This window comes from Oryzias latipes, chromosome 9, assembly GCF_053564925.1.
Source record: "Oryzias latipes strain Hd-rR chromosome 9, Olatipes_Hd-rR_3.1".
NCBI classification, from domain to species: Eukaryota; Metazoa; Chordata; class Actinopteri; order Beloniformes; family Adrianichthyidae; genus Oryzias; species Oryzias latipes.
This window is the reverse complement of record NC_136245.1, coordinates 23,754,834-23,761,461: the sequence shown is the minus strand read 5'-3', so window position 1 is coordinate 23,761,461 and position 6,628 is coordinate 23,754,834.

Sequence of the window (6,628 nt, the reverse complement as noted above, 5' to 3'; positions counted from 1 at the left end):
TCGAACAGAATTGTGACGATGAAGGCAGACGAAGAACCGCTCGACGTCCGGGAGGCTGCCGTGGCCGAGTGCGCCTTGGCGGACAGAGGGGACGCGAGGGTTCTAGAGGACTTCAGGAACGGCCGTTGCGCTCATCGTGCACGCAACCGTAATCGCCCCCGCGGAGAGGCGCGCTGGGACTGCTACGAGCAGTGCTACGACCTGTTGCCGCTACACAGGGACGTCGCGTCTTGGGCTTTTGTGAGCGAGGATCCGCAGCTGGCCGTGGTGATAGAGGAGATCGTGAACACTTTCAGCCCGGCCCTGTCAGTGGAGTTGCTGCTGTGCAACGTGCTGGGCAGCAACAGCGAGAGCGCCGCGTGCCTGGTCCGCTATCTCGTCGGGCACTACGTGGCCAACCGCCCCTGCTGCGGGCACATCAAAAGCACCCTGAGAAACATGATCCGCTGGACCGTGCTAGCGGGCTTCGTGCCTTGCCTTTTCCTGCCGTGGAAGAAAATCAGATCCCTCGGCCTCGGCCTGTCTGGTAAAGCTGCCGTGATCAACATGGTTTCGGGCTCCGGCGGGCCGGACGCGCGCCCCAGCAAGCGATGCAGGAAAGATGTCGAAGCGGCCCCGCCCCGTAGTGCCGGACGCCTGTTTGTGGTGTCGCCGGACGGCCTCAGCCCTCCCGGGGCCGCGGCTGAAGCGATCCAAGAGAAGGAGGCTCACGACGAGGCGCTTCCTCGCGTGCTCGAAGTTCCCTTGGACAGTCTGGCGGAGACAGCCAAGTTGCTGATGATGGCGTCGGTGCCCTGCGCGTGGTGTGTAAGATAGTCGCGGACTGGGTGAGGGGAGAGCGCGAGGCTTTCGTTCGGAACCCCGTGAAGGAGACAGAGCTGAAGATGTCTGTGGTGACTCTATGGGGTGTGATGAAGACCTTCGAACACGGACGGTGCCCGGTGGTGCCCGAGTGCAGAGCCTCCTCGTGCTTGGCCTTCTACGACAAGCGCACCGCTCTCGTCACCACGGTGGTGGACGGGGTCCTCTACAGACGAGCGTCGGTGTGGGACAGCAGCTGGTCGGCTTCGGGTCCTTCCTTTTCCTCCTTGGCGGAGAGGGCTCACGACACCGTCAAGAACTGGAGGATGCTTTTCGCCAGGATAACCAGGGGTCTGAACGAGGCCGCGGCGAGGCACGTGTACACCAGCGCGGGGGCCACCACGGGATGAACATGGGCTTCAGCAGGGTGGCGGCGCACAGGGGGTCGCAGAAGTTGCCCTCCAGGAACGGGGAGAGAGCCACGCTCATGAGCGTGGCGAGGCTAGCTTCGTCCAGGCAGGAGCTGAGGAACACGGCCGTAAGCTGGACGAGAAACAGAAACAACATGTGAGCCGGCTCCTCTCCCTTGACGTGGGGGATCGCTTTCTCTCTGAGATCCTCCACGTCGAACAACCCCGTCAGTTGGCTAGCCAGAGATGCGATCCGCCTGGCCTCCCGCGTGTTTTCTCTGCGAAACTTGACGAACACGGAGGGGCAGAGCTCCCCGTCGCTCATCGGCGGCTTTTCGATTGCTCCGCCGTCCTGGCTCGGGGCTCCCTCGCCGCCGTCTCCGACGTTCAGGGCCTCCCGGTAAAGGCCGAGGACTCGCTCTGTGCCGAACAGTCCACACAGACCTGAGAAGAGCGCTCGTTCCTGCTGGGGGTCCACGCGAGGCACGTTCCTCATCCCGGTGAAGTGACCCAGGTGTTCGGCGTGCACTCTCAACACCCTGTCGGGGAACAGGGCCGGGCAGTAGACATGCAGCGTGACGGGCGATCCGAGGAGCACGGGCGCGAAAGCTTCCACGGGGCACGGGTAAGCGACGGCGGAGTCGTGCGGTCCGGTTGCCACGCAAAAGCAGCCCTCGTCCAGGCTTACCTTGAGTGCCTCCACAACCACGCCGTGTGCCATAACAAAATTAGACAGGGTTCTCGGGACAGTTCGAGCGTTCGAGCTCAGCTGGTCAGGCTGCTGACGAGCAAGGCCAAAGCTCCGGTCGAGGATTACGGCGAAGCCTACTCGCTGTGCTCTAACCTTTGGGATTCGACTCTGCGCCCCGTGCTGGTCGGCTCAGACGGTCTGTTTGGAGAGGGGACTGTGCCCGACCGCGACGAGCTGTCCAAGCTGAGGGGGCGCGAGGCAATGCTCAGGGTGGCCCTGCTTGCTGACTTCTACAGGTTCCAAGCAGAAGATCTGTTTTTTGACGAGTCGCACTCTTCGCACAAGGCCCTGGCCCTCAGACTGGAGGCTTTTAGGCTCATCTCGGACCAGCGGGCAGAGGGCAGCTCCGTCGTCCGACCTCCCTCTCGGGAGAAATCGGGAGCGCCTCTCGACGGCGGAGCGGGCCCCCAGGCCAAGTCGCGGCGGAGCCGAGCGGCTCTCGGAGCGAACGAATGCGGGAGACGGGTGACACGTGTACTGCGCTCAGTGTCTCCTTTCGCCACCCTCCGGACGACCTCTGCTCCATTGAGCAGCCGCCCGGAAGGCGACGGGTCGAGCGGAGACCCCGTGAAGTGGTCTCGCTTCTGCTTTGCCCCCAGGAGACGGTCGTACCACTGCAAACTCGTCAGAGCATTTCAGTGCGTGAAGGCCTCGGGCCACTCGATGCTCGCGCTAAATTCGGAGTGGCCCTTGAGCTGCTATTACAGGCTGGCCGCCGCTTACACGACGGACCGGCCGCTCGAGATGGCCGCGGCGTGCATCCCGCAGCTCAGGGAAGCAGCGGACATGGTCAGCAGGGAGCAGTTCGGGCAGCTGCGAAGCCAGAGCCCCGAACGACGGATGCTGCTGTACGCCGTGTTGAGCTGTCACATAAACTGGATAGACTACAACCACAAACAGATACTGCTGGCACCCGTGGGGCTTCCGGGCCGGGACCGGGCTCGGGCCGCGGAGGGAGACCTGAGGTGCGTCAGGTGTCTGAAGAACCAGACGTTCCGATCGTCCGAAGTGAAAGGCAACCCCAGGAACATCGACGTGGCGTTCGATTTCGAACAAATGAAATTCGTCTCGTCCTGCTGCGCGGCCCCGGTGGCGAACGTGCCGCTCAGCACGTCGACCGTGAACACGTGCACCTTCACCGACCTGAAGCAGATGTACACCGTGTGCCCCGCTTGCAAACAGACCATTTTCTCCGAAGTACTAGTGGACTTGGAAACGCTCCACACGCGCTGCGTGTTTTGCGCATCAAACCGAATCGGCACCTGAGATCCCCTCGAGTCCTCCTGTCCCTCCCTCCTTGACCCTCCAGATGGACCGAGAACCGGGGACCGAGGCGTCAGTGTTTCGAAGCGTCTGCGAGCTGCCCGACCCGATGTTTCGGGACATAATGGACAGACACTACGGGAGCGAGGCCCGCTTCGCCTCTTCTCAAAGACCTCGCGGAGGGCCCGCTCTGAAGACGGGCAAGTACGACAACCTGTCCGCGTACCTGGACACCGTGTATGTGCTGGGAAGGAGGGAGCGCGTGATCGAGGAGATAGTCCGAGCTCACAAGAGCTTGGCGGTCGTCGAAGAGGACCCAGCTCCGAACGAAGGCAAGATCCCGGAGGAGGCGTCCTCGGCAGGAGCGCCCGTTGCTCTCGTCGATCCTCTGCACGATTCGCAGTACTTGGACGGCGTGGCGAGCAACACCACTCTCAGCTTCTACGCGGAAATCGGAGGGGAGCGTTGGGACGAGGACCGCCCGGGAGGGTGTGAGGCATGAGAGCCTGGGCTCGGGACTCCCGATCTCAGGGGGAGAAAGACGTCAGGCTGACGCCCTGCGATATCACGACGCCGCGTTGGTTTCATTGTGTTTCTGTGTGCTGCTTGTGTAATTTTTGGTTGGTTTTGGAACACGCTTTTGATGGTTCGAGTCAAATAAAAGACACAACATTACAGTCTGTGTGTAGTTCACTTCAGTATAGTTCAGTGCGTTTCGAGTATGCTCCAGGGGGTCTCATAAACTCAGCCATTCAAAGTGGCAGGTTTCCTCGCACAGAGTGAGGTCACCACGCCGCGTTAGGCCCCTTTTTAGGTAAAATACGTGCCACTTAGTACGCTGACCTTCCCGGACCCGAAACCGTACACCGTCTGCCCCGCTTGCAAATAGACCATTCACTAGTGGACCTAGACACGCTCTACACACGCTGCGTGTTCTGTTCATGGAAACGAATCGGCATCTGAGATGTCTTCGCAACCTCCTCTCCGAACCCTCCGGATAGAGCGAGCCAAAGAACTCGGCGTCGTAGACCACTGATCTACAGAAGAATGGCTCCCACACAAAGAACAGCCCGAATTTCGGGGGTCGTGCGAGACAGCCGAGTCCGAGGAGAGGAACGTGAGCTCGGCACTCCGCAGAGGAGAGGAACGTGAGCTCGGCACTCCGCATACGAGGGAGGATTTCAGGGGGGGGGGGGGGGGGGGGGGGGAGGGAAGGACATCGGGAGGCCACCCTGCTATAACGGTGTGGCGGTGCCATTATGTTCGTGTGTGCTGCTCGTGTAACTTTTTTTTTTTTCCTTTGGCACATGTTTTTGATGGTATGAGACAAATAAATGAACAAAAAAAAAAGGTTGGTGTGGTGTTTAAATTGAACTTAAGCTCTCAAGTTGATCCGGGTTTAGACGGCATGTGCGCGACGGGGCCTTCCGAGCCTCAACTGGTTGTGGAGCTGGAGGGGTCCGATGCTCCGGTCCTTCTGGAGTACACGTGGGTGCAGCTTTACGAAATAGAGAAAAGGTTGCCTTCGAGTGTGACGCTCACCGGCCCGAAACTAGGAGGTCCCGTCTTCATCCCAGTCGGGCCCGGCGCTCTGCGAGGCGCGCGCTGCATGGTCCTGAGGGTGGTGTACTCGCAGGGGAGTGAGAGTTATGGTCTGGTGACGGACAGGCATTTCAGAGCCGCGAAGCGACATGCCAAGGGCTACCCGGTGAAAAGGATCTCCGTTTTGGCCAGCGCACCCCTGGCCTGGGTTGAGCTGCGCCACTCCGAGCACTACGACACAGCAGAACCTGGAGCGAGTCTGGCCTGCGGACATGGAACGGATAAGGCTGAGAAGCTAGTGTCCTCGATATATACCAGCTTGAACCGCTTCTCCTACTACACGGTCGCGGCGTCTCGCGACGGGGACCTGTCTGAAAGGGAGAGAGTTGCGCGAGAGGTCACGGTCGCGACGCTGGCCACGCTGGGAGCCCCGCTCGCGTTTAAAATCTTGCACGAACAAAGTCGGCTGACCGTGGCCCGCGCTGCGCTTCGTACTGACGGCAGAGCGTCAGACTCGAGCTGGCTCCCCGACCCCACGCAAGCCGTCTGGGGCACCAGTGTGCTGTGGCGACGAGAGGGTGACGCAGACCCCGGAGCCCTGTCCCGCTGGGTGGTCAACAGTCCCCTGAGGCCTCCTTCACCACCGAGCTCCGGCGTGTGGCTGCTAGCGCATCTCACTCGCTCGGGGATCGAGGTGGTCGAGCCCGAAGGCCCAGACGTCATTTCAGCGGACAGCCAGGTCCGCGCGCCGTACTGGGCCGTGGTGTTGACCGCACTGTGCTGCGGAGCGCTTTCGCGTTGGTCTCGCGAACTGGACCTGCTCTCGCGAGAGCTGCGGAGCGCTGGGATTTCCTGGGGGCGAATCTGCCAACGGTGCGGTTTCACGAACGGCGTCTGCCCCTCGGCCTGCGAGCCAGCGGCCCTAAGGATTCTGGCTGTGTCTCAGATCGACGGCCTGCTCTTGGGAAAAATCTGCACGACCCTGTGCGCAACGGTGCCGGCGCAAGGCGGGAGGCTCTGCCTGAATCACCGTAGGACATTTGGAGTCAGTGCGGAAGAGCTGAGGGAAGGCGGGAGGCACGGCGGCGGGCTGGAAGGCAGCAAGGGGGATGAGCCGAGAAGCGAAGCCAAAGAGCTTCACCGTCACGCGGAGGCCGAGGAGGAGCCGGACGCTGGCTGGTGGATCTGGCAGAAACGGGCTCGACTCGAACTCAGGGAGAAGGTGCTCGGACGCTCAGTTGGAGACGATCCCTCCTACCTCAGGTTGTGGAGCAGCTACTACTCGAACGGGAGGGCCGACGAGCTCCGAGCGCAGCTCGGGGGGCCTTCTCTCTCGTCAGACAATTGGAAAGGACAGTCTTGCGGAGTTCTTGGGTATCATATCGGGACTTGTCCGTTCGGGCTCTACTGCGACCTGCTCGACATCGAGGACCGATCCCGCCGTCTCAGCAGACCGCCCGTCGACGAGGAACAGCTATTTGGAGGAAGCCCTTGACGAAGCCCATGCGTTCCATAGGCAATTCGACGCCCTGGCCAAATGGTTCCACAAGAATCTGGCCTACGCCGAGGGCCAGGAGGCGGTGCTGGGATTCGAGCTGACATCCGAACTCTGCGTCAGCTACGACGCGGCGCTTCACAGGTTGACGGGAGCCGTGCAGGAGATGTTCCGCGACCGGACATTCGTGAGGGAACCTGGGGGACTGGCACTCGCGGACGAAACCCTGGGAGTCGTGTCCGAGATACTCGCCGGGGGAAATGAAGCGGAGGCCGAACGTGGGCAGCGGGCCCTGATGCGTGCCCTGGAATCACTTGAGTCCGCGTCCCCGGGCTGTGGTACATTTCACTGGCCTCAAGCTGAGCC